This window comes from Ranitomeya imitator, chromosome 1, assembly GCF_032444005.1.
Source record: "Ranitomeya imitator isolate aRanImi1 chromosome 1, aRanImi1.pri, whole genome shotgun sequence".
NCBI classification, from domain to species: Eukaryota; Metazoa; Chordata; class Amphibia; order Anura; family Dendrobatidae; genus Ranitomeya; species Ranitomeya imitator.
The window spans coordinates 35432506-35458316 of record NC_091282.1 but is presented as its reverse complement, the minus strand read 5'-3'; the positions used below and the strand labels follow the sequence as shown (position 1 = coordinate 35458316).

At 48.8% G+C, this 25811-nt stretch overlaps 1 protein-coding gene across 2 annotated transcripts in view; it reads left to right on the top strand.

Moving 5' to 3' along the window:
* The first annotated feature begins 1531 nt into the window (after positions 1-1531).
* The window catches only part of RAI14 (retinoic acid induced 14), a 102097-nt gene continuing 77817 nt past the window's right edge, over positions 1532-25811 (top strand). Inside the window, exon 1 of one of the 2 annotated variants that reach the window (XM_069745974.1) lies at positions 1532-1675. The gene's annotated coding sequence lies outside the window, so the exon portion shown is untranslated. The remainder of the gene's footprint in view (positions 1676-25811) is intronic. The other variant, XM_069745973.1, reaches the window with a different exon arrangement.

Here is a 25811-nt window from a genome sequence, read left to right as displayed (position 1 = left end):
GGGGACACACCTCTCTGAGGGGCTATGGTGGGGACACACCTCTCTGAGGGGCTATGGTGGGGGACACACTTCTCTGAGGGACTATGGTGGGGACACACTTCTCTGAGGGACTATGGTGGGGACACACCTCTCTGAGGGACTATGGTGGGGACACACCTCTCTGAGGGGCTATGGTGGGGACACACCTCTCTGAGGGACTATGGTGGGGACACACCTCTCTGAGGGACTATGGTGGGGACACACCTCTCTGAGGGACTATGGTGGGGACACACTTCTCTGAGGGACTATGGTGGGGACACACCTCTCTGAGGGGCTATGGTGGGGACACACCTCTCTGAGGGGCTATGGTGGGGACACACCTCTCTGAGGGACTATGGTGGGGACACACCTCTCTGAGGGACTATGGTGGGGACACACCTCTCTGAGGGACTATGGTGGGGACACACTTCTCTGAGGGACTATGGTGGGGACACACCTCTCTGAGGGGCTATGGTGGGGACACACCTCTCTGAGGGGCTATGGTGGGGACACACCTCTCTGAGGGGCTATGGTGGGGACACACCTCTCTGAGGGGCTATGGTGGGGACACACCTCTGTGGGGGCCTATGGTGGGGGAGTGACACCTCTGTGAGGGGCTATGGTGGGGGGAGTAACATCTTTGTGGAGAGCTATAGTGGGGGGCACACCTGGTGGGGGAGTGACATATCTGTGGTGGGCTATGGTGGAAGACACACCTGTTTGGGGGGCTATGGTGGGGGAAGTGACAACTCTGTGAGGGGCTATGGTGGGGGGAGTGACATCTCTGTGGGGTGCTATAGTGGGGGCACACCTTGGTGGTGGAGTGACATCTTTGTGGGGGGCTATGGTAGGGGGAGTGACATCTCTATGGGGTGGTGGTGACACCTCTGTGGGTCTATGGTGGGGGCATGACATCTGTGGGGGGGCTATGGTGGGGGACACACCTCTGTGGGGGCTATGGTGGGGGGGTGACACCTCTGTGGGGGCTATGGTGGGGGGTGACACCTCTGGGGGGGCTATGGAGGGGGGTGACACCTCTGTGGGGGCTATGGAGGGGGACACACCTCTGTGGGGGCTATGGTGGGGGGTGACACCTGTGTGGGGCTATGGTGGGGGGTGACACTTGTGGGGGGCTATCATGGGGGGTGACACTTGTGTGGGGCTATGGTGGGGAGGGGGGCTGTGATGGGGGGTGACACCTGTGGGGGGCTATGGTGGGGAGGGGGGCTGTGATGGGGGGTGACACCTGTGGGGGGCTATGGTGGCAGTCAGATTGGCCATCACACAGTTTCCCAGACTGCTGCACTCCTTGTATAAGCGGCAGATGATGCCCGGCTCCTCCTGCAGATGGAGCAGCCCTCGGTGCAGCGCTCTGTGCGGGGGGAGAGGCACCTTTGTGCTGCTGGGCTACTCCTATCGCCGGTGACAGCGGCGCTGCTGCAGTACCGGGGGCGGGCACCAGATGGCGGCAGAGAGCCTGCGGGTTCAAAACTGCAAACAAAAGAGAAGAAAAGTCCAAAGCTCAGAAGTGCGGAGTATGCGGCCGGCGGGGAGTGGGGACCGGCGGCACAGGAGGCGGCTGCAGGCACCGTGATCCGGGCCCCGGAGCCACACACTGCTCCTGTCATGTGCCAGGGATCCCAGCAGCCTGACAGAGGTAAGGCAGGGCGGGCACCCACACCTGGGCTCTGTGCACCCTCACCTGGGCTCTGTGCACCCTCACCTGGGCTCTGTGCACCCTCACCTGGGCTCTGTGCACCCTCACCTGGGCTCTGTGCACCCACACCTGGGCTCTGTGCACCCTCACCTGGGCTCTGTGCACCCTCACCTGGGCTCTGTGCACCCTCACCTGGGCTCTGTGCACCCTCACCTGGGCTCTGTGCACCCACACCTGGGCTCTGTGCACCCACACCTGGGCTCTGTGCACCCACACCTGGGCTCTGTGCACCCACACCTGGGCTCTGTGCACCCTCACCTGGGCTCTGTGCACCCACACCTGGGCTCTGTGCACCCTCACCTGGGCTCGGGCTCTGCCCACTCCTCCCCTGCTCCAGGAGCCGCAGGCACCATATGGCCCAGTGCACACAGACGGCTCCACAGAAGCCGCAGGACCGCTCACCTGGTGACTGTACAAATAGCAAATGGCGACTTTATTCTTATCCTTGTGGTTAATGTTATTACTGGTACTGGGGGGACGTTAGTGATTGGCGGGGACCCAGCAGTAAGAGCCATAGGATGATTTTGGCCTGAAATGCCCCTTTATTTTATAAAACCCATATTGTGGCGTTGTCCCCTTTATATAATGTTATTGTGGTTATTTGGTGACTAATTAGTCCGCAGGGATTGAATTCTGAAGAACATCATTATTTTTTTAATTTTTTGCTGGCGATCAGTTGATCGCTGCAGGTCCAGCTGTGCAGTTATACGTTTCCCCGCAGCGGCCACTACAGGACGTCTGGGGAATTACATGGCGCTTATTGGAATGAATGGGGACATTGTGTTAGTTGGTTGTGATGTCCCTGTACAGTAGAGGGGTAAATGCAATCAGAGGATCCAACCCATCTAGTGACCCCCTGTATTCCGCAGAAAGACGGAGAGCGACACGGTGACCGGATGTGACTGACCAGCTCTGTGAATTATTGGTGTTTTTAGTTGGTTCCAACTTGTAATGTAAGAGATTCTGACGGCGTCATCATAAGACAATCGCTCTTAGTGCAACTCCCTAGAGTTATACAGATATTTTTTGTGGTTTTATTGTATACAGGACAGTGTTATGTCATACGTCACCTTGCTCCAATCTATCAGTTTAGCTCACAGCTGATGGTCTGCGCTGGATGCAATTGTTGCAAACTCTCAGCTGTGAGAAGTACCACGTTCTAGGTGTGTTCAGCCTCCGGATATAGATAGGATTGTTCCTGTTGACTGACTGTAAGCAAAGATCCTGCAAATTGTGGAAAGTCTATCAGAGCTTTGGAGAACACTTTATTATAAATCAATGCAGCTTTAATTTTGCAAGACTGGAGATTCCCTTTAAGGAACCGTGCCTCATTTGACTCATTGTAGAATCCCTTTAAGGGACCGCCTCCTTTGGCTCCTTGGAGAATCCCTTTATTACCTTCTTGGAGAATCCCTTTAAGGGGCTGGGCCTCTTCTGGCTCCTCGGAAAATCCCTTTAAGCGCCTGTGCTTCGGGGCTTTGTCTGGCTCCTCGGAAAATCCCTTTAAGCGGCTGTGCTTCGGGGCCTTGTCTGGCTCCTCGGAAAATCCCTTTAAGCGGCTGCGCCTCGGGGCATCGTGTGGCTCCTCACAGAATCCCTTTATGCGGCTGGACCTTGTCTGGCTTCTTGGAGAATCCCTTTAAGTGGCTGTGCTTCGGGCCTCGTCTGGCTCCTCGCAGAATGCCTTTAAGCGGCTGCGCCTTGGGGCCTTGTCTGGCTCCCTGGAGAATCCCTTTAAGCGGCTGGGCCTCGTCTGGCTCCTCGGAGAATCCCTTTAAGCGGCTGCGCCTTGGGGCCTTGTCTGGCTCCCTGGAGAATCCCTTTAAGCGGCTGGGCCTCGTCTGGCTCCTCGGAGAATCCCTTTAAGCCGCTGCGCCTTGGGGCCTTGTCTGGCTCCCTGGAGAATCCCTTTAAGCGGCTGGGCCTCGTCTGGCTCCTCGGAGAATCCCTTTAAGCCGCTGTGCCTTGGGGCCTTGTCTGGTCCTCGGAGAATCCCTTTAAGCGGCTGCGCCTTGGGGCCTTGTCTGGCTCCCTGGAGAATCCCTTTAAGCGGCTGGGCCTCGTCTGGCTCCCTGGAGAATCCCTTTAAGCGGCTGCAGCTTGGGTGTACAGTCCCTGGTGTGGGGGGTTAGACACTGCTGGTAATTGAATCACCACGGTGTCCCACAATATAAAGATATTGGTACTTCTCAACACGTATAAGGCTACTTTCACACCAGCGTCGGATTCGGCCTGTCGCATTGCGTCGGGCCGAGATTCCGACGCTAGCGTTTGTTGTGCCGCACAACGGGTGCAGCGAATGCATTTATCCGGCGCATCCGCTGCCCCATTGTGAGGTGCGGGGAGGTGGGGGCGGAGTTCCGGCCGCGCATGCGCGGTCGGAAAAAGCGGTCCATCGGCTGCAAAAAAAAACGTTACATTTAACGTTTTTTGCTCCCGGCGGTCCGCCACAACACGGCGCAACCGTCGCACGTGTGTCAATACGTCGCAATGCGTCGGTAATGTAACTCTGAGGCAAAAACGCATCCTGCAAACAATTTTGCAGGATGCGTTTTTTCCCCTAAATGACGCATTGCGACGTATTAAAAAAAAAAAACAAAAAAAACGCCAGTGTGAAAGTAGCCTGACACTGGAGTGGCCACAAAATAAGTGGTCAGCTCAATGAAGCTCACCAATCAGAGTCATTTAAAATATAACATTTATTTAGAAATATATAAAAAGATCCAAGTAGCCGCTTGCAGAAATACTTGGACACGAACAATAGCCCCAAATCAGAGGGGGACATCCACCCACAAGCCAACACATATGAATATAAAAAGGCAATCTATAATGTACTGGCAAAGAAAGCCGTCTCCTAGAGTAAGCCCGGACATAAGCGCACCCCTATAGTGCCCATCAGAACTCTCTGTATAATGGGTGCAAGGAGCGCATCCCAAAGATACTGAACCGACGAGAACCACTGAGTGCCAAGGAAACAGCATAGTGACAGCCCCGGGTAATATACTGAACAGCCCGCACCTTACCAGGTAACTGCCCGTATAGTGGATGTCCTCCTCTGGCGCCAGGTTCAGTACCTTTGGGATGCGCTCCTTGCACCCATTATACATGGAGTTCTGATGGGCACTATAGGGTGAGCTTCATTGAGCTGACCACTTATTTTGTGGTCACTCCAGTGTTATACTGTCGGTAATTGGTTGTCCATTTTTTCCCCAATCTCCGCAATCACTGCTGTAATCTGTAAGGGAACCTTGTAGCAAGTGTTGGATTTCCCAGCAGCGCCCCCGCAGGAGAAATGAAGCATTACATGGTCACAACTGAGATCAAAGAGCCGACATGTGGAGTGTTTAGAGCCCTGTGTGGCCAGTGCTGGGACCTCCTCTTTGTTGGTTTTGTCAGGACCAGGTGACATTTTTCGGCTTTGTAGGAAGGTGTGAGATTTGCACTAATCCTAGTAATAATGTGTAAAACAGGAGGCACAAGTGTACAAATCCTGGGGGGGGGGGACACTGACATCTGCTTTTTGGGTTGTTTTCCTTTTGATGTTTATTGAGGTTTGTATTTTCGGGTCACTAAGCAGATGAAACTCTAAAAATGTGTGCAGTGATTTATCTCATCCCTGTGCAAAATCTGTGTGTATACCGTCATGGCCGGAGGGGGGGTGTGTATACTGTCAGGCCGGAGGGGTGTCTGTGTGTATACTGTCAGGCCGGAGGGGGTGTGTGTGTGTGTATACTGTCAGGCCGGAGGGGGGGTGTGTGTGTGTATACTGTCAGGCCGGAGGGGGTGTGTGTGTGTGTGTGTGTGTGTATACCGTCATGGCCGGAGGGGGGGGGGGTGTATACTGTCAGGCCGGAGGGGTGTTTGTGTGTGTGTGTATATACTGTCAGGCCGGAGGGGTGTGTGTGTGTATACTGTCATGGCCGGAGGGGGGGGTGTATACTGTCAGGCCAGAGGGGTGTGTGTGTGTGTGTGTATATACTGTCAGGCCGGAGGGGTGTGTGTGTGTGTGTGTATATACTGTCAGGCCGGAGGGGTGTGTGTGTGTGTATATACTGTCAGGCCGGAGGGGTGTGTGTGTGTGTGTGTGTATATACTGTCAGGCCGGAGGGGTGTGTGTGTGTGTATATACTGTCAGGCCAGAGGGGTGTGTGTGTGTGTGTGTGTGTGTGTGTATATACTGTCTGGCCGGAGGGGTGTGTGTGTGTGTATATATACTGTCAGGCCGGAGGGGTGTGTGTGTGTGTATATACTGTCAGGCCAGAGGGGTGTGTGTGTGTGTATATATACTGTCAGGCCGGAGGGGTGTGTGTGTGTGTGTGTGTGTATATACTGTCAGGCCGGAGGGGTGTGTGTGTGTGTGTATATACTGTCAGGCCGGAGGGGTGTGTGTGTGTATATACTGTCAGGCCGGAGGGGTGTGTGTGTGTGTATACTGTCATGGCCGGAGGGGGGGGGGGTGTATACTGTCAGGCCAGAGGGGTGTGTGTGTGTGTATATACTGTCAGGCCGGAGGGGTGTGTGTGTGTGTGTGTATATACTGTCAGGCCAGAGGGGTGTGTGTGTGTGTGTGTATATACTGTCTGGCCGGAGGGGTGTGTGTGTGTATGTATATACTGTCTGGCCGGAGGGGTGTGTGTGTGTGTATATACTGTCTGGCCGGAGGGGTGTGTGTGAGTGTGTGTGTGTATATACTGTCTGGCCGGAGGGGTGTGTGTGTGTGTGTGTGTGTGTGTGTGTGTATATACTGTCAGGCCAGAGGGGTGTGTGTGTGTATATATACTGTCAGGCCGGAGGGGTGTGTGTGTGTGTATATACTGTCAGGCCGGAGGGGTGTGTGTGTGTGTGTGTATATACTGTCAGGCCGGAGGGGTGTGTGTGTGTGTGTGTATATACTGTCAGGCCGGAGGGGTGTGTGTGTGTGTGTATATACTGTCAGGCCGGAGGGGTGTGTGTGTGTGTATATACTGTCAGGCCGGAGGGGTGTGTGTGTGTGTGTGTGTGTGTATACTGTCATGGCCGGAGGGGGGGGGTGTATACTGTCAGGCCAGAGGGGTGTGTGTGTGTATATACTGTCAGGCCGGAGGGGTGTGTGTGTGTGTATATACTGTCAGGTCAGAGGGGTGTGTGTGTGTGTGTATATACTGTCAGGCCGGAGGGGTGTGTGTGTATATACTGTCAGGCCGGAGGGGTGTGTGTGTATATACTGTCAGGCCGGAGGGGTGTGTGTGTATATACTGTCAGGCCGGAGGGGTGTGTGTGTGTGTGTATATACTGTCAGGCCGGAGGGGTGTGTGTGTGTGTATATACTGTCAGGCCGGAGGGGTGTATGTGTGTGTGTGTATATACTGTCAGGCCGGAGGGGTGTGTGTGTGTGTGTGTGTGTATACTGTCATGGCCGGAGGGGGGGGGTGTATACTGTCAGGCCAGAGGGGTGTGTGTGTGTATATACTGTCAGGCCGGAGGGGTGTGTGTGTGTGTATATACTGTCAGGTCAGAGGGGTGTGTGTGTGTGTGTATATACTGTCAGGCCGGAGGGGTGTGTGTGTATATACTGTCAGGCCGGAGGGGTGTGTGTGTATATACTGTCAGGCCGGAGGGGTGTGTGTGTGTGTGTGTATATACTGTCAGGCCGGAGGGGTGTGTGTGTGTGTATATACTGTCAGGCCGGAGGGGTGTATGTGTGTGTGTGTATATACTGTCAGGCCGGAGGGGTGTGTGTATATACTGTCAGGCCAGAGGGGTGTGTGTGTGTGTGTGTGTATATACTGTCAGGCCAGAGGGGTGTGTGTGTGTGTGTATATACTGTCAGGCCGGAGGGGTGTGTGTGTGTATATACTGTCAAGCCGGAGGGGGGTGTGTGTGTGTATACTGTCATGGCCGGAGGGGGGGGGGTGTATACTGTCAGGCCAGAGGGGTGTGTGTGTGTGTATATACTGTCAGGCTGGAGGGGTGTGTGTGTGTGTGTGTGTATATACTGTCAGGCCGGAGGGGTGTGTGTGTATATACTGTCAGGCCGGAGGGGTGTGTGTGTGTATACTGTCAGGCCGGAGGGGTGTGTGTGTATACTGTCAGGCCGGAGGGGTGTGTGTGTGTATACTGTCATGGCCGGAGGGGGGGGGGGGGTGTATACTGTCAGGCCAGAGGGGTGTGTGTGTGTTTGTGTATACTGTCAGGCCGGAGGGGTGTGTGTGTGTGTGTGTGTATACTGTCATGGCCGGAGGGGGGGGTGTATACTGTCAGGCCAGAGGGGTGTGTGTGTGTGTGTGTATATATACTGTCAGGCCGGAGGGGTGTGTGTGTATACTGTCAGGCCGGAGGGGTGTGTGTGTGTGTGTGTATACTGTCAGGCCGGAGAAGGGAGGGATGTGTATGAAAAGTGGTGAAGTTATGGAAATCCCAGGATGGAGACATGGTGGATCCGCACATGATACTGTCGCTCTCCACCATTCTCGGGTCATCACGGTGAAGAGCAAGACAGCAGTGGAGGTCTGTCCTCCTCAGTGACGAGTCCCACTATTGTCTTGGATGCAGGTTTGTCAGGAGACCACGTGGGTAACGCCATGCCGAAGCCCTCAGAGTGAATGTCACATCAGTCCTACCCCTAGGATTATGGTGTGGGGTGGCATAATGTGCTGGAGCCGGACCGCTCGGTGTTGCATTGATTTGGTTGTGGAAGGCGTGGTGCGGCCATTTCTCCAAAGTGTCCCAGGAGCCATTTTTCTACACCACAACCCCAGTCCTCCTATATCTTTTGCTACTGTGAGTAACTGTGCGGCCTAAACCTGCTCCCGTGGCCACAACATCTCCAGACTTGTCTCCCATTGAGCACATCTGGGACATCATTGGTCGGTGATCACACAGCAGCTGCCAGCAGAGGATCTTGATGATTTGTTGCAGAACCATCCTCAGATGACCATTAATATCATCAGTGATGGCAGCCGAGGCTGGAGGTGCCGGGATTTATGTACATGGCTCACACTCCAGACTGGATTATCGAGATGCTTTGAAATTCTGTTTCCGTTTTTCGTCATTTGTAGATCGGTGACGTCTCCTCCTGGGATTTCCAGATCTCCACCACTTTTCCTTCTTGGTGATGTAATTTCAATGTTTGAATGTGTATATGATTATATAACCTGATGAGATATTGCAGGTCTGATAGATCAGATGATAGAACATGTCCAGGCAGAATTGTTGACACCCTCATCTTAATATTTGCCGGCTCATCCTTTGAGATAAATAACTGCAATCTGTCGCTTCCTATAACCATCCACAAGCTTCTTACTCCTCTCAGCTGGAATTTTGGACGACTCTTCTTTTGTAAACGGCTCCCGTTCTCTCATATCTGAAGGCGTCTTCTCCCAACAGCAATTTTATGATCTCTCCACAGGTGATCAATGGGATTGAGATCCAGACTCATTGCTGCCACTTCAGAACTCTCCAGCACTTTGTTTCCATCCATTTCTGGGGGCTTTTTGAAGTATGTTTAGGGGTATTTTCCTGCTGGAAGACCCATGACCTAGGACACAAACACAGCTTTCTGACACTGGGTACTACATTGTGACCCGAAATCCTTTGATAATCTTCAGATTTCATGAAGCTTTGCACACAGTCAATGCACCCAGTGCCAGAGGCAGCAAAACAGCCCCAAAACATCCGTGAACCTCCACCATATTTGATGTTAGGTGCTATGTTCTTTTCTTTGTAGGCCTCATTGCATTTTCGGTAAACAGTGGAATGATATTCTTTACCAAAAAGCTCTATCTTGGTCTCATATCTCCACAAGATGCTTTTCCAGAAGGATTTTGGCTTACGCAGGAACATTTTGGCACACTGCAGTCTAGCTTTTTTATGTCTCTGTGTCAGCAGTGGGGTCCTCCTGGGTCTTCTGCCATAGTGTTTCATTTCATTCAAATGTCGACTTATAGTTCGTGTTGACAGTGATGCCCCCTGAACCTGCAGGACAGCTTGAATTTCTTTGGTCCTTCATTGGGACTGCTTATCCACCATCCGGACTATCCTGGGTTGCAATCTTTCATCAATTTTTTTTTTTTTCCCCCCGCATCCAGTGAAATTAGCTACAGTGGGATGGGTTGTAAACTTCTTGATTATGTTGAGCACCATGGACAAAGTAACATCAAGAACTCTGGAGATGGACTTGTAACCTTGACATTAATGATACTTTTCAACAATTTTGGTTCTCAAGTCCTCACACAGTTCTCTTCTCTTTCTGTTCTCCATGCTTAGCGTGACACACACACACACACACACACACACACACACACACACACACACACACACACACACACACACACACACACACACTATCGAGTCAACTTCTCCTTTTTATCTGGTTTCAAGTGTGATTATCATATTGCCCACACCTGTTACTTGCCACAGGTGGGTTTGAAAGAGCATCACATGCCAGAAACAAAGTTGTTTGCCCACAATTTTGTAAAGATGTTAATAATTTTGTCTAGCCTATTTGGGTGGGGGTTGTGTGAAATTATGTCCAATTTGCCTTATTTCCCCCCCCCCCCCCCTTCCTCTTTTCTTTTTGTGGTGTTCCAATACACACAAAGGAAATGAATGTGTATAATAAAACGTGTAATTGCTATAATTTTGTGGGAGAAATACTTCAATTTTGTGGACCAGTTTCAATGGTGCCAACACTTTCGGCCATGACTGTATATATTATGGTACGACCTGTATGATGAGATATGAGATTTATAATCCTAGAACATGATATGACATAGATTATATTTTGATGAGGTCATGGATGATACATGGAGAAATGATGTCATGGATGATATATGGTGAGGTCATGGATGATTTGGTGATTTGAGGTAATTGATGATACATGGGGAAACGATGTAATAGATGATACAGTTCAGATCAAAAGTTTGGACACACCTTCTCATTTAAAGATTATTCTGTATTTTAATAACTATGAAAATTGTACATTTACACTGAAGGCATCAAAACTATGAATACACACATGTGGAATTATATACTTAACAAAAAAGTGTGAAACAACTGAAATTCTGTCTTATATTCTAGGTTCTTCAAAGTAGCCACCTTTTGCTTTGATGACTGCTTTGCACACTCTTGGCATTCTCTTGATGAGCTTCAAGAGGTAGTCACCGGGAATGGTCTTCCAACAATCTTGAAGGAGTTCCCAGAGATGCTTAGCACTTGTTGGCCCTTTTGCCTTCACTCTGCGGTCCAGCTCACCTCAAACCATCTCGATTGGGTTCAGGTCTGGTGACTGTGGAGGCCAGGTCATCTGGTGTAGCACCCATCACTCTCCTTCTTGGTCAAACAGCCCTTACACAGCCTGGAGGTGTGTTTGGGGCCATTGTCCTGTTGAATAATAAATGATGGTCCAACTAAACGCACACCGGATGGAATAGCATGCCACTGCAAGATGCTGTGGTAGCCATGCTGGTTCAGTATGCCTTCAATTTTGAATAAATCCCCAACAGTGTCACCAGCAAAGCACCCACACACCTCCTCCTCCTCCATGCTTCACGGTGGGAACCAGGCATGTAGAGTCCATCCGTTCATCTTTTCTGCGTCGCACAAAGACACGGTGGTTGTAACCAAATATCTCAAATTTGGACTCATGAGACCAAAGCACAGATTTCCACTGGTCTAATGTCCATTCCTTGTGTTCTTTAGCCCAAACAAGTCTCTTCTGCTTGTTGCCTGTCCTTAGCAGTGGTTTCCGAGCAGCTATATTACCATGAAGGCCTGCTGCACAAAGTCTCCTCTTAACAGTTGTTGTAGAGATGTGTCTGCTGCTAGAACTCTGTGTGGCATTGACCTGGTCTCCAATCTGAGCTGCTGTTAACCTGCGATTTCTGAGGCTGGTGACTCGGATAAACTTATCCTCAGAAGCAGAGGTGACTCTTGGTCTTCCTTTCCTGGGGCGGACCTCATCTGAGCCAGTTTCTTTGTAGCGCTTGATGGTTTTTGCCACTGCACTTGGGGACACTTTCAAAGTTTTCCCAATTTTTCAGACTGACTGACCTTCATTTCTTAAAGTAATGATGGCCACTTGTTTTTCTTTACTTAGCTGCTTTTTTTTCTTGCCATAATACAAATTCTAACAGTCTATTCTGCTGTGTATCCACCAGACTTCTGCACAACACAACTGATGGTCCCAAACTTAATTATAAGGCAAGAAATCCCCCTTATTAAACCTGACAGGGCACACCTGTGAAGTGAAAACCGTTCCCAGTGACTACCTCTTGAAGCTCATCAAGAGAATGCCAAGAGTGTGCAAAGCAGTCATCAAAGCAAAAGGTGGCTACTTTGAACAACCTACTGTAGAATATAAGACATGTTTTCAGTTGTTTCACACTTTTTTGTTAAGTATATAATTCCACATGTGTTAATTCATAATTTTGATGCCTTCAGTATGAATGTACAGTTTTCATAGTCATGAAAATACAGAAAAATCTTTAAATGAGAAAGTGTCCAAACTTTTGGTCTGTACTGTATATGGTGAGGTCATGGATGATACATGGTGGGTTGAGGTCATAAATGATATATGGTGAGGTCATGGATGATACTTGGTGATGTGACTATTTGAGGCTTCTCCTGGACATTAGAAAGTGTTTGCCATGTTGTTGGCTTGTGATCCCACTGTAGCTGCCATCCCTGCATGCTCTGCCCAGTTTTTATGGCCCTATTTCTTCTCATCAGAAGTTTAGGACATGGCCATAATCCTGTAGTTCCTCCCTGTGTCATCACTCCTGCACCATGCCTTACGGTGTGGCTCTTCGTAGCCTGTACTAACACCCCCATCATCCCAGGGCTCCGATCTCTCCTGAGTACATGTTGCTGCCCAAATGGATGGAAAACACATGAGCGACCATAGACTTCCTATTCAGAACCTTCCCCCATATGTTAAACCTGAGATTTTGTCCGTATATCTGTTTTTAGGGTTTGACTAGAGATCTTGAAAATTATATTACAAACATCTATTATAAAGTTGTAAAATTTTTCATTTCTGCATCTTTCTTATACTGCTGTGAATGGAGCGGTGGCCTCAGATGCCGAGTAATCTGCGTTCACTTCTATGGGAGTACTGAGATGACAGAGCAGACATGCTTCCATCAGAACTCCCATAGAAGTGAATGGAGAGAAACGCGCTTACAAGGCTGCCGCGCCGTTCACTGTGGTGGGAGACGAGGAGCCCACATGTATCAGACATTTTATGGCTTATCCACATGTCTGTGATGGGAATCCCCGCCCCATTAAGCTTTATATAAAACACATGGAAACCCCCTTTAATTGCGCAGCTGTCTGGATAATTCCACCTCCGGTAAATCACTCTTTTGATGGGAAGCTTGTAATTAATAAGGAGGAATTACAATTACGTATCAGAGACGTGACATCAGCCACGGGGAGACGGTTGTGGAAGAAAGCCGGTGGGTAGAATGGATTTGGGAACTCATTGTGACCTCATTAAAATAAATTTGGATTATCCCGACCTCTTGCCCCCTGCTGTGCTATTATACCCGGGCTTCATCATGCCATCTGTCCGCCGGCGATTATCAACCGCCCTCAAACTGCACACAAAATCTGGGAGACACTGAAGGGGGATGAACAATGTAGCTGCACATTCACTACAGACTTTTGGAGTAACTGACCCAAACCCTTGCCATCCCTACTCCAAACCGCTACCTTAACCCTTACCATCCCTACTCCAAACTCCTAACTTAACCCTTACCATCCCTTCTCCAAACCGCTACCTTAACCTTCCTCGTTCCTTATCCAAACCTCTGCCATAATCCTTACCCCTCCCGTATCCAAATATCTTATCCAAAACCTACCTTAACCCTTACCTGTCTGTTATCCAAACCTCCTTTGCCCTCGCCCGTCCCTTCTCCAGACCCCTACCTTTGCCCTCGCCAGTCCCTTTTCCAGACCTCTACCTTTGCCCTTTCACATCCCTTTTCCAGACCTATACCTTTGCCCTTCTCCAGACCTCTACCTTTGCCCTTGCCAGGCCCTTCTCCAGACCTCTACCTTTGCCCTCGCCTGGCCCTTCTCCAGACCTCTACCCTTTTGCCCTCGCTCATCCCTTCTCTAGACCTCTACTTTTGCCATCACCGTCCCTTCTCCAGACCTCTACCTTTGCTCTTGCCAGGCCCTTCTCCAGACCTCTACCTTTGCCCTCGCCTTGCCCTTCCCTTCTCCAGACCTCTTCCCTTGCCCTTCCCTTCTCCAGACCTCTTCCCTTGCCCTTCCCTTCTCCAGACCTCTTCCCTTGCCCTTCCCTTCTCCAGACCTCTTCCCTTGCCCTTCCCTTCTCCAGACCTCTTCCCTTGCCCTTCCCTTCTCCAGACCTCTTCCCTTGCCCTTCCCTTCTCCAGACCTCTTCCCTTGCCCTTCCCTTCTCCAGACCTCTACCTTTGCTCTCACCCGGCCCTTCTTCAGACCTCGTACCTTAGCCCTTACCCATCTTTCATTCTAACCCTTACCTTAGGTGAACCTGATGGATGTGTCTTTTCCAGCCATCCTCACTATGCTCACACAGGATGCATTTTTAAGAAAATTTGTCCAATCCTTCTCTTCCCTCATATTGCTTCTCACAGAAGAGATGAGACCCCCACACTACATGCACATTAGATGGCCGTCCGGCCCTGCCCAAATCAGCAGGTTCAGCCGGGTTTCGTCTGATGTATTCGGGTCTTTACTCCTAGACTCGGTTCAGACCATATCTAAACGCCCGATCGTGTTTCCGTTGGGGGCGCCATATGATTGCCTATGCTCCTGTGTCCTAAAAGACGGACCGTGCCGGAAAATGGAGAAGCGGGGTGCAAAGTTGCAGAATTTGGACTCTTGTGATCCTAACTTGAAGTTGGGGACAAGTCTGAATCCTGTTTTTTTGGGCTCTAAACAGGATCCCCGCCGGAGAGAGAAGCCGGGGCGATGATGTGGTAATCTGGCCATGTACGTAACATATGGCGGCCCATGTCACTACCATATCAGTTGTGTATTATTCTATGGAGACTATAACAAGTCTGTGCAGCAGCTGGAAGCAGTCTATAGTATAGCAGATAGAACTTCCTGTGATCACTTCTCTGCTTAATTCTACTGTGTGGTTGTTTGAGATTATGAAAACATGGCTGATTTCTTCCTTTAAAAAAAAAAAAATACAGCGCCATTCCCAGGATTATTCTGGCATTGCAAGTGAACTCCAAAGAAGTGAATGGAGCTGAGGTGTAATACCACATAAATCCTGTGGACAGGTGGGACGCTGTTTTATGACAAAGTAACAGTGCTGTGTTACTAATCCTGTACAAAGGGGATTTTCTGCACGACCCTCAGAGAAGTAACCTTCATTTATGGCATATTATCGCAGAATGTATCATGCATTTAAAGGGGGGGGGAAGCCTTGTAAAGTTTAATTTTAAGTGTGAGTCTCCAGACATCGGGCCGAGACGACAACGCCCTGCCAGAGATGGAAGCACAGGACGTGAGTCAAATCCCCGGATTAGAGGTAATTAGATAATTTGCGCAGACTCTTGTTCAAAAGCAATTAGAGAGACCCTGGTTTATAGAGAAGGGTCCGCTCCTGGCGAGCGCTGTATAAACTGCCGGAGTCTATAGCCGTTATTATACTCCTTCTCCCCGCCATGGTCATCAATGCTCTGATTAATGAGAGATCGCAAACTAAAAACGCACAATCGCTTACAGTGCAATTCCCCAAACAAATTGTGCAATTTCTCTTCAGCATGACAATCGCATCCCATTTATTATGAGGAACGGGCGACTATTCTGCATTCCAACGCTTTAAAAAAAAAAAAAAAAAAAAAAAAAAATATATATATATATATATATATATATATATATATATATATATATATATATATATATATATATATATATATATATATATATATATATATATATATATATATATAAATAATATACAGGAAATGAACGATTATTCCTGCCTCTCTCCAGCGATTGCTCTTTTGGCATTTTTCTGCTGATTGCAGTCATGGCTCCTGGGTTTGGCGTGTCACACTTCTCATGGAGCAGATGACTCGCTTCGCCCCAGTTCCTGCGGTGGCCCGCGGGGCTGGTCCTGCTTCTCCCTTGTTTTCCTGGAACCGTATAAAGCGAGCGCCTCACTCTTAATTTGTACAATAACTCGCTGTAGCGTGAGGAGCCGCCGCACGATGCACCAGGAGTTCCCTTATTAAAGCCTTTATTTTTTTCTCTTTAGTTCAATGGGACTTTCCAGATTTTATTTCTAGTTAGAAAGTTCTGCAACTTTGTAAATCACTTTATCAGCGTTTGCCAGGTTTCCGCTTGCTGTCAGTGAATGGAAACATTATTGTAAACCTGAGTATGATATTATGGTTCCAATTTTGCGGCTTTACCCCGTAGATCCTGGACTCCTCAGTGATGCACTATGTCTGTGCTGACATGTCGCCACCTATCAGGACTGCAGATAGGTCTGTGCTTGCTGTCAGTGAATGGAAACATTATTGGAACCTGTGCAGAACTAATACTTGTCATAATAGAATCTGGATTAGTTTTAGATGTATTTTATCCATACTGATACATTGTAGGTTTATACTGTTGGCTTTCAGCTTGCTGTCAGTGAATGAACACATTCTCCTTTGCATTCAGTCTAGTTTTACAGACATCTACGCAGGACAACCTGGCTCAAGGCTAGCTCCAGGCTTACTTGGACGACAAAGCCCCAGTGGGTCCTTCTTCCCATTAAAGAGTTAATAGTTATAAAACTTTTTCAGACTGCGACGGCTATGTGAAGGCTTTTCTTTTGTGGTAAGAGGTTTCTGATTCCATATAATAATAATATTATTGGTTTCTGATCCCTTTTTTAATTAGTAGTATTATTATTATTATTATATTTTTTTGTAGAGAAGTGAACAAAAAACAGCAATTCTGCCATTTATTTTTTCTCTTTTCAGCGTTTACCTTATTGAATAAATATTGCAATATTTTCTTACCGATAGTACACACTGTTCATATCTACTATATAATTGTCTAAGGGTCACTTCTGTCTTTCTGTCTGTCAAAGATATTCATTGGTCACGGCCTCTGTTTGTCATGGAAATCCCGCGTCGCTGATTGGTCTCGCCAGCTGCCTGTCATGGCTGCCGCGACCAATTAGCGACGGCCACAGTCTGATTAGTCCCTCCCTACTCCCCTGCAGTCAGCGCCCGGCGCCCGCTCCATACTCCCCGCAGTCACCGCTCACACAGGGTTAATGCCGGCGGTAACGGACCGTGTTATGCCGCGGGTAACAGTTTTTACTATTGATGATGTGTATGCAGCACCAATAGTGAAAAGATGTAATGTTAAAAATTAATAAAAAAAAAAAAACGTTATTCTCACCCTCCGACGTGCGGGTTGTCCTCGGCAGTGCAAGCGGCAGGCTCCGGTGCCAAGGATGCTATGCGAGAAGGACCTGCCATGACGTCACGGTCATGTGACCGCGACGTCATCACAGGTCCTGCGCTCATACCAATCCTTGGACCGGAAGCTGCCGCGTGCACCGCACACAGGCGCCAGGACTACGAGAGCCCCTCAAAAGGTGAGTGTTTATTTTTTATTTTGTCTTTTTTAACCTGTTACATATGTGTCTGGGCAATATACTACGTGGACATGCATATTCTAGAATACCCGATGCGTTAGAATCGGGCCCCCATCTAGTATATGCAGTATACAATAGTGTTTTTTGTTTTGTTTTTTTTTTAATTGCTTTTTTTAATTAGTCTTTAGAGCACCAGAACGTGCAATTGCTTGTACGATAGACTGCGGTACTGTAGTATACTGTAGTATTGCAATGCAGCGTTTCTAACTATGAAGCCACGCTAAAGGCTTCCCATGTCTCCCGGTGCCATGACCGTGCGGTCAGCTCCCCACGATGCTGCTTGAGGAAAGGTGATAGAAATAAACCCCTTCGCCTATTGCTAACATTGCTGCAAATATTTAGGATAGCTGAAATATGAATTTGTGGAGCACAGTGGATTTAGTAGTCTGGATACAATTGTAGTAAATTTGTATATGGTTCTGGTTGTTGGCCATTGCAATAGTTTGGAAAAGTTAGAGGACCACCTCTGCTAGTTATCTGTGCCTCGTTACACAGCAATACATCCTCCTTTCCTATATCCATTTGCATCTATGGATATTTGCCTTTCAGGAGTCTAGAAAAGTTGTGGCATTCAGGAGTTGTGGAAAGTTGGGCAACTACGTCTGTGCTTAGTGTAGTATCGTCCATGCTGGGGACTCATTATGCCATATTGATGTATGTACAATGTAGGCTACTTTCACACTAGCGTCGGATTCGGCCCGTCACATTGCGTCGGGCTGAGATTCCGACGCTCGCGTTTGATGCGCCGCACAACGGATGCAGCGGATGCATTTATCCGGCGCATCCGCTGCCCCATTGTGAGGTGCGGGGAGGTGGGGGCGGAGTTCCGGCCGCGCATGCGCGGTCGGATAAAGCGGTCCGTCGGCAGCAAAAAACCTTTACATGTAACGTTTTTTGTTCCCGGCGGTCTGCCACAACACGGCGCAACCGTCGCACGACGGTTGTGACGTGTGTCAATGCTTCGGTAATGTTACTCTATGGGGCAAAAACGCATCCTGCAAACAACTTTTGCAGGATGCGTTTTTTCCTCTAAACGACGCATTGCGACGTATTCTAAAAAACGCCAGTGTGAAAGTAGCCTTAGTTGTGACATTCACAAGTCTGGAAAACACTGACCACATCATACTATAGGCCATTTTGCATAACATTGTGCTAATTTGCCATTCAGGAGTCTGATAAAGAGGGGTACACATGTATAATCCATAATGGAAGCAGTTTTGGTTGTCACCCTGACTGGTTACTCACTGGTGCATTTTCTACTGTATTAATGTGTATCTATACAACATTGCCATTCAGGGGCCAGGAAAAGACTGGAATCCGATACAAATATACTATTAAGGAAGTTGAAAAAGTTGGGGGAAGACCCCTGGGTTGGGTGTAATGGCTGACATAGAGGTTGTCTTGTTATGCATCAATACATCCTACACTCAGTAGCTGTGCCATTTAGGAACTTGGCGGAAAGTGAGTGACCATCTATATAGGGGCTGGCCAGAAGGCGGCCATATTGTATACCTGTGTGGTGATGTCGGCCATACTGTATAAATGTGTTGGTGTGGGCGACCGTACTGTGTAGCCAGGTGGTGCGAGCCGGCCATACTGTGTAGCTGGTACGGGACGGCCATGCTGTATAATTCCTGTCAGTTTATCACTCAGGTGTCTATAAATATGGTGGGGGGTACGCCTGTGTTGGTTGGTATGGCAGCCATATTGGTTGTTGCCTTTGCTGAGGTGAATTCTGTGTATTTTCTTGGTTTGTTCTGCACAAATTATATGTTCACTGTGGCGCGGCTGATACCAGAGGACACTACATGGTCCATTCACGGTGTGATCTGCTGCTCTCCAGGGAACGTGATCTTTCTGCCATTACGGCTGGACGGAGGATCTTCCTCTATTGCGTCGGTCGGAGATATCTGATACTTCGCTGCTGCGTTTCTTTGTTCCTTTTCCTGTCATTGTCACTTGTTTCCATCAGAGAGAAGCGGCTTGTAGTGAGGACATTATCATACGAAAGATGATTACCAGATATGTGTAGAGGTTATTTTATTACTCCCCCAATGACATTACGATGTGGGCCATCGTCAGAACATGGCGCCCACTCTGCCCAGGTTTCCATTGGCGACATCCGCAGTACGGAGGACGTGCGCACTGTGTGTATAGTGGGCTCAGGAGCAGTACACCTCAGACTGTCAGCCGAACCCACCAATATCAATGGGTTTGGCCGACGCTCTAATGTTCTTTGGAGCGCCAACCGACTGGCCGGGAGAAATGTCAGTCGTGCATGTCCGCTTTCAGACTGTCGATCACATTGTTCTTCCTGAGACTTGCCACGGGCCGACTTGTCATTTGGCAGCCTTCTCCTAGAGAACCAGGAGTGCTCGGCGGAGTGAGCGTTCCTGTGTATGGGAGAGCCGGCTGAGATGACTGTCAGCAGAACGATCGTCAGCAGCATCGTTCAACTGACAGCCATCTAATGTGTAACTGCCAGCTATGATCGCAGCAGTTTAACCTCTTAAATGCTGCTGTCAAACACAACAGAGGTTTGTAAGAGATGGGTAAATAAAGGGGACTGAGAGAAAATAATCAGAAATTCATCTGGATAAAACCTGCAGCTCGTGTCGCAAAAAAATAAGCCTGGATACAACACTATTTAATGAAAAATACAACAAAAGTTATAGCGAGGAATAAAAATGGAAATCAAACTGGGCCCCAATGGAACTCGCCCAAGGGCCCGCATCAACCTGAACCCAGCCCTCATTATGGGGAATATCTGCTTGTGAGACCTAAGTGATCAGCTGTAATCTGTGGGGAAACCTGGCATCAAGGACTGTTTTTCCTACAGCGCCCCTAAAGGGGAAATGAGGTATTACACAGTGTCTACTGAAATCAATGGGTTGTCTTTGTAAAACATGACCAGTTCTTCCAGAGGCTCTTCTTATAACTTCTCTCCGCTCTAGCTAATAAATCCTCATCTGGTCCCCTCTCTTAAAGGGATGTGCAACACCTCTCACTTCCACATCAGTAGATAAGAGGCGCTACTGCCACTGTGTCTGTTTGTCGGGCAGTGCATGCGCGATCTATTTAATAGATGGACTCCTCCCGTCCTTGCTCAAAGCCTGACATCAAACGTCTCGCTCCTCCTGATACGGAGGAGAGAGGTCCTGAATAACAAACCCCTTTAACGTATTTCGCAATTGACTCCTAAAATGGTGTATCTGCCTAGTTATGCACAGGACAATATATTTCTGATATATCTAGGCATGTTTATCATTCAGGGTGGTAATGACGGCCATTTTCCACCGTCCACTATGGCGGAAGGGAACGACTAGGCCTCAATTATCACAACGGCCTTAGTTACCCATAGCAACTAATCAGCGATCAGTTATCATTTTTTAAACAGGTCTGATGATATGAAAGCTGCGCTGTGATTGGTTGCTATGAACAACTATGGCTGTTTTTAGTTTTTTGATAAATTTGCCCCATAATGCCTTATATTTATTTATCGGGGACGTTTGTAGGTGAGGTAATGGCGGGTTTTCGGCCATGGTACCTGATCTTTCACTCCTTGGCGTTTATTTGTTAAGTCCACACTAAACTGACGCTTCGAGCTCCAGCGAGGCGCTGACTGCAGGCCAAGAGACGGTGTAACTCTATCTCGGTGATACCGGTGACCCTACTGCTGCGAAAGCCTCATGAAAAATAGATTCTGTGAGGAAGAGCCGACCTAATAGGACGGCGGCCATGCGGTGCGAAGGAGCAGAGCTGAATTAGTAATGCGGCCGGTACGGTGTGACCTGCGGACGTCGTTCACACAGAGGCCCGTCTTGTGGCATGTGATGGGCCGACATCGGGGACTTGAACCCTCGATTGCAATATTTAGCACGGGATGAAACAATCGCAGATTCAAGTCCCCTATGGACGACGTCTGTTTTCCCGGATTACAGGGATCGAATGGTATTCGAAAAACATGGCGACGTTCTTCCAGAAACAGCTCAGCCCTTCCACTCCAATAAAGCTGAGCTGCAGTACCGGACACAACCCGTACACAGGGGTGGCGCTGTTTTTGGAAGAAAGCTTACTTTATTTTGCTAATCTTGGACAGGCAGTGGGTTCAGGCACCAAATAAATGTGACTAGTTGATGACTGCTCAGAAATGACTCCCAATCATGCATGTCGTGTCATATGTCTGCTCATAAGCCGGTGTCATGTTTTGTGGCGAACCACATGGAAGAAGCCGACCCACCAATCTTCCCATATTCAGCAGAGTTCTGGATGAGTAAAATGGTTCCACTAATGCAGAAGTGGCCCGGCCGCCGGGTGGTTCCTGGCTACCTAAACTCGGCACAAGGAGAAGTTTCATGTGAGCAGCTGCTGATGGCGGAGTGTGGGAACAGTATGGGGGGCACAATGGTATAAAAGCTGGCACTGTCTTTCTACAGTATGGGGTCTCTAGTAGTTGCTGGCAGTGTTACAGGGTACTGATGCAACCATGGAGGCACTAATTGTTTCTGGTATTGTTTCCAGGTACTGATACTGTGTGTTTTAAGGATCTGAAACTGGTATAGAGGAACCAATTGTGTCTGACACTATTATGGGGAACTGACTGCTTATGACCGTATTGTTGTATCTGGCATCGCTATGGGGGACGGACTGTGACCCTGTGATGGCAATGTTCGGGCACTCGCACTGACCATAGTTTGGGGGGTACTGCAGCATCTTTGTTACTGGGGCAGTATTGCTGTTCAGACTCTTCTTCGCGTGCGATGTTGCTGGCTGACACTGTCATGGGGGCACTGACTCCGTATGGACCTTGTGCACTGGGCTCAGTCATGGGGAACAGAAAAGTCCTGTCCCCAAACTGTTCTCACAAAGCTGAAGCCACAATTGTCCACGATGTCTTGTGCTGAAGATTAAGATTTCCCTTCTTGAACTAAGGGGCCGAGGCCGCCCCCTGATGACAGCTCATGGCATTATCCCCCTCCACCAACTGTACAGGGGGAACAATGCTTTCAGGGGGTAACGTCCTCCTGGAATCATCAAACCCAGGCTCCTCCATCAGAGAACTGTGATCCGTCACTGCACAGAACACGTCTCCTCCAGAGTCCAGTGGTGGCGGCTTTACACCACTCCATCCGAACGCTCAGCATTGTGCTTGGTGATGTACGGCTGCATCCAGCTGCTCGGCCATGAAGCTCCCGGCGAGGGGGAGCAGTGTTTGTGCTCATGTTATACCAAAGGAGGTCTGGACTCTACAGTTATGGGGTCAGCAGAGTGGTGGTGACTTTTCTGCCTTTTGCTCCACAACACTCGGCCCCCTGCTCTGTAATGTTTGGGGTCTCCACTTCGTGGCTGAGTTGCTGCGCTTTTTTTTTCACTTCTCTGTAATATCACTCACAGATTATGGGAGAAGGTTCAGGAGGAAGAAATGTCATGGACCGGCTCGTAGCTCCTATTACAGGACCGCACTGGTATCATCAGTGGGCACTTTACTAAAATGTGGCGGAATGGCTGGTGGTAAAGGCAGACGGCATGGCGAGGGGCTGGATGTTATACGCTGGGGGGGGGGGGCAACAGGGCCAGATGTTATACATGGGGGGGCAACTGGGTCTGATGTTGTTATACACCAGGGGGGCAACTAGGCTAAAACTCCGGGGGACAACTGGACTGAATGGAAATTCTGAAGTCCATGTTTGAGACGTGCGGACCAATACTTTTCTCCATATAGTGTAGATATCTATGGAGCCAGTCAACAAGGTCTAAGACTTTAAATTATTTCTTGGTCTGAGTCAAATGAAAATGCGATAATCCCTGTTAATCTCTGAAAAGACTTGATCACACAGTAATGTCACATCAATGAAACTCTTAGTGACGTTGTCATTTTACGGCCTATAACAGGACACTGCCCAATGTTTAGAAAGCTTGGCGCTGCCTCTTTACAGCCACATTACAAGAAATCCCTGGAATTATCCAGTAAATTGCCGCTTCTGATCCCATTGTTCTCCATGTATTGTTAGAAGACGTCTTCAGCTTTGATTTCCTTCAGAGCAGCCGCTGCCTGTCCGTCACACGCAGCTGGCGGTGGGTGACGGTGTTTTTATCTTCTTCTTTTATGACACGGACAAGGTCATATATTTTACTGCGTCACAAAGAAGCGCAGATTTCTCATGTGTTACACCCATATTTTATGATGTGTGCAAAATCATCTCCGGTCACAGTATTATAGATCGATATAGACACCCGAGGGCCCGTGTTTGCGTCCACTGTCAGGACTAGAACTGCTGTTGTGCGGAGAACTCTCAGGCCTCTAGTCAACGTTTTTTGTTTGTTTTTGGCTTCAAAAACAACAAATGGAGACTTGTCTGTTTTTTTTTTTGTTTTTTTTTTTTGATCCGAGTCGGGGATCAAACTCTTGAATGCAGAGCAATGGATCTGTGAAAAAAACTGGCAGCGATCCGATGCCATTTATATTTCATCGATGTGTTGTCTGTTTTTAAAATGGTACCAAAAATGGGTGAAAATTGTCTACAGATCACAATGGTGAGATCGGTCCATTTTTTTTCTTTCTCGTATTTATTCGGCTCCTGGTATCGGAGGTGTCCCATCGATCTGATGTTTCGGAGGCTTCTGTACATTACAGATATACAATGCCATACTATATGGTGACGTGGCATTGCCCTGGCATTATTTAGGCCGTCTCCTGCCCGGGGCACCAATCCATTCCTGCCAGTCTGCGTTAATCTCGTGACTTGTTATGTTGCTCCAGATTCCATCCAGCTCGTTTGTTCCCTTTTGTGTTTGTTGCCTCCATATTTCCGGATAAATCCTATATTCCCCCTCCGGAGACGTATTTATGGAGTCTGGGCCCTGACGGACATCTTCCATGTATGGTAACACCAGATTAGGCCGTCAGCGACACGTTGATAAAGTGCCTGTGAGTTCTCAGCCTCCTTCCAACTCAACACAAACACCACTATCGGGGTCAGCAGTGGTTTAGCGCCCAGGGGACTCTAATTTGACCACAACTCCTCCTCCATTATTTTCTGGAAGGATTGACCACTTTATAATTGGCCATTAGTAGCAAATGTCTTGGCTTCACGCCATTTGGATTTAAAGAGGAAACGATCCCTTATAAATTTGACATGGACACATAATCAGTAGGGTCGACAGAAGACAGGAATCCATCAGTGAGTCCATGGAGGAGAGATGGTACAGCTGGCCTCTTCTCTCCGAGCTGCGGAGGGGAGAAATCCGCTGATGGAAACAAAATACAATCAGGCATATGATTTTCATCTGCCTGTTCCTGATGGGAGACCCTCCATAGAGATCAGAAGGTCATCCGTTCCTGCAGAAATGGTGAAGTCCGGACAATTTCTCCAATGTTAACAGGGGGTATTCCCAGAACTGCAAGGCCAGGGGCAGACAAACCATTGGTGCAACCTGTGCAGCCGCGCAGGGGCCCAAGAGGTCAGGGGGCCACTACCAGCTCCAGTACAGGTGGAATTGTGTGTTATGTTGAGCTATTGGGCTCCTCTTCAGCAGTCCTATAGGCAGTGAATGCAGCGGAGGTCAAGCATGCTCCTGTCCCCTGGTTCGGAAACCCAGTGTTTTGGATTTGCTGGTCAGGCCCCCAAACACTGAGTAAATTCACCCGTATCCTATACATCAGGGGCATACATATCAGTGATGCAGCCGCATAGCGGACCATGAGGTAAGGGGGCCACACCCGCCTTCAAAGAACCAAAATTGTACATTATGATGAGCTGTTGGGCCCTTATTGTTCTCGCACAGGGGCCCTCTTCTGTCTGAGTTGACCAGTGCTATAGGTGGATAGATGATAACTTTAGGAGCGATCCCACCCTCCGCTCTGGTGGACCCAACCTAGCCCTGTATTACATGGCTGCCATGTAGTAACACTGTGTGTGTGTGTGTGTGTGTGTGTGTGTGTATATATCCTCCTGCTCTGGCTGTCCTCACAGCCAGTACAGGAGGAGTGCAGAGCACAGCGCTGGAGGACAGACAGCTGTAGGTAAGTATGTAGTGTTTGTTTTTTTTTACTTTTCGGATGGTAACCAGGGTAAACATCGGGTTACTAAGCGCAGCCCTGCGCTTAGTTACCCGATGTTTACCCTGGTTACCGGCCTCGTTGGTCGCTGGAGAGCGGTCTGTGTGACAGCTCTCCAGCGACCAAACAGCGACGCTGCAGTGATCCGGATCGTTGTCGGTATCGCTGCAGCGTCGCTAAGTGTGACGGTACCTTTATCCTAAACTTTCGGCAGATCTCCTTCACAAACTTTTTGTACAATGTTTCTCCCCCCCCCCCCCCTAGTGAATGATCAGTATTCCTGTGGGTCAATATAGCAACTTGCCTCCTGTGTACAGAAGTGATTTGTCTGTGGAGCTGGCTGATGACTGGTACTCAGGGAATTTCCTTAT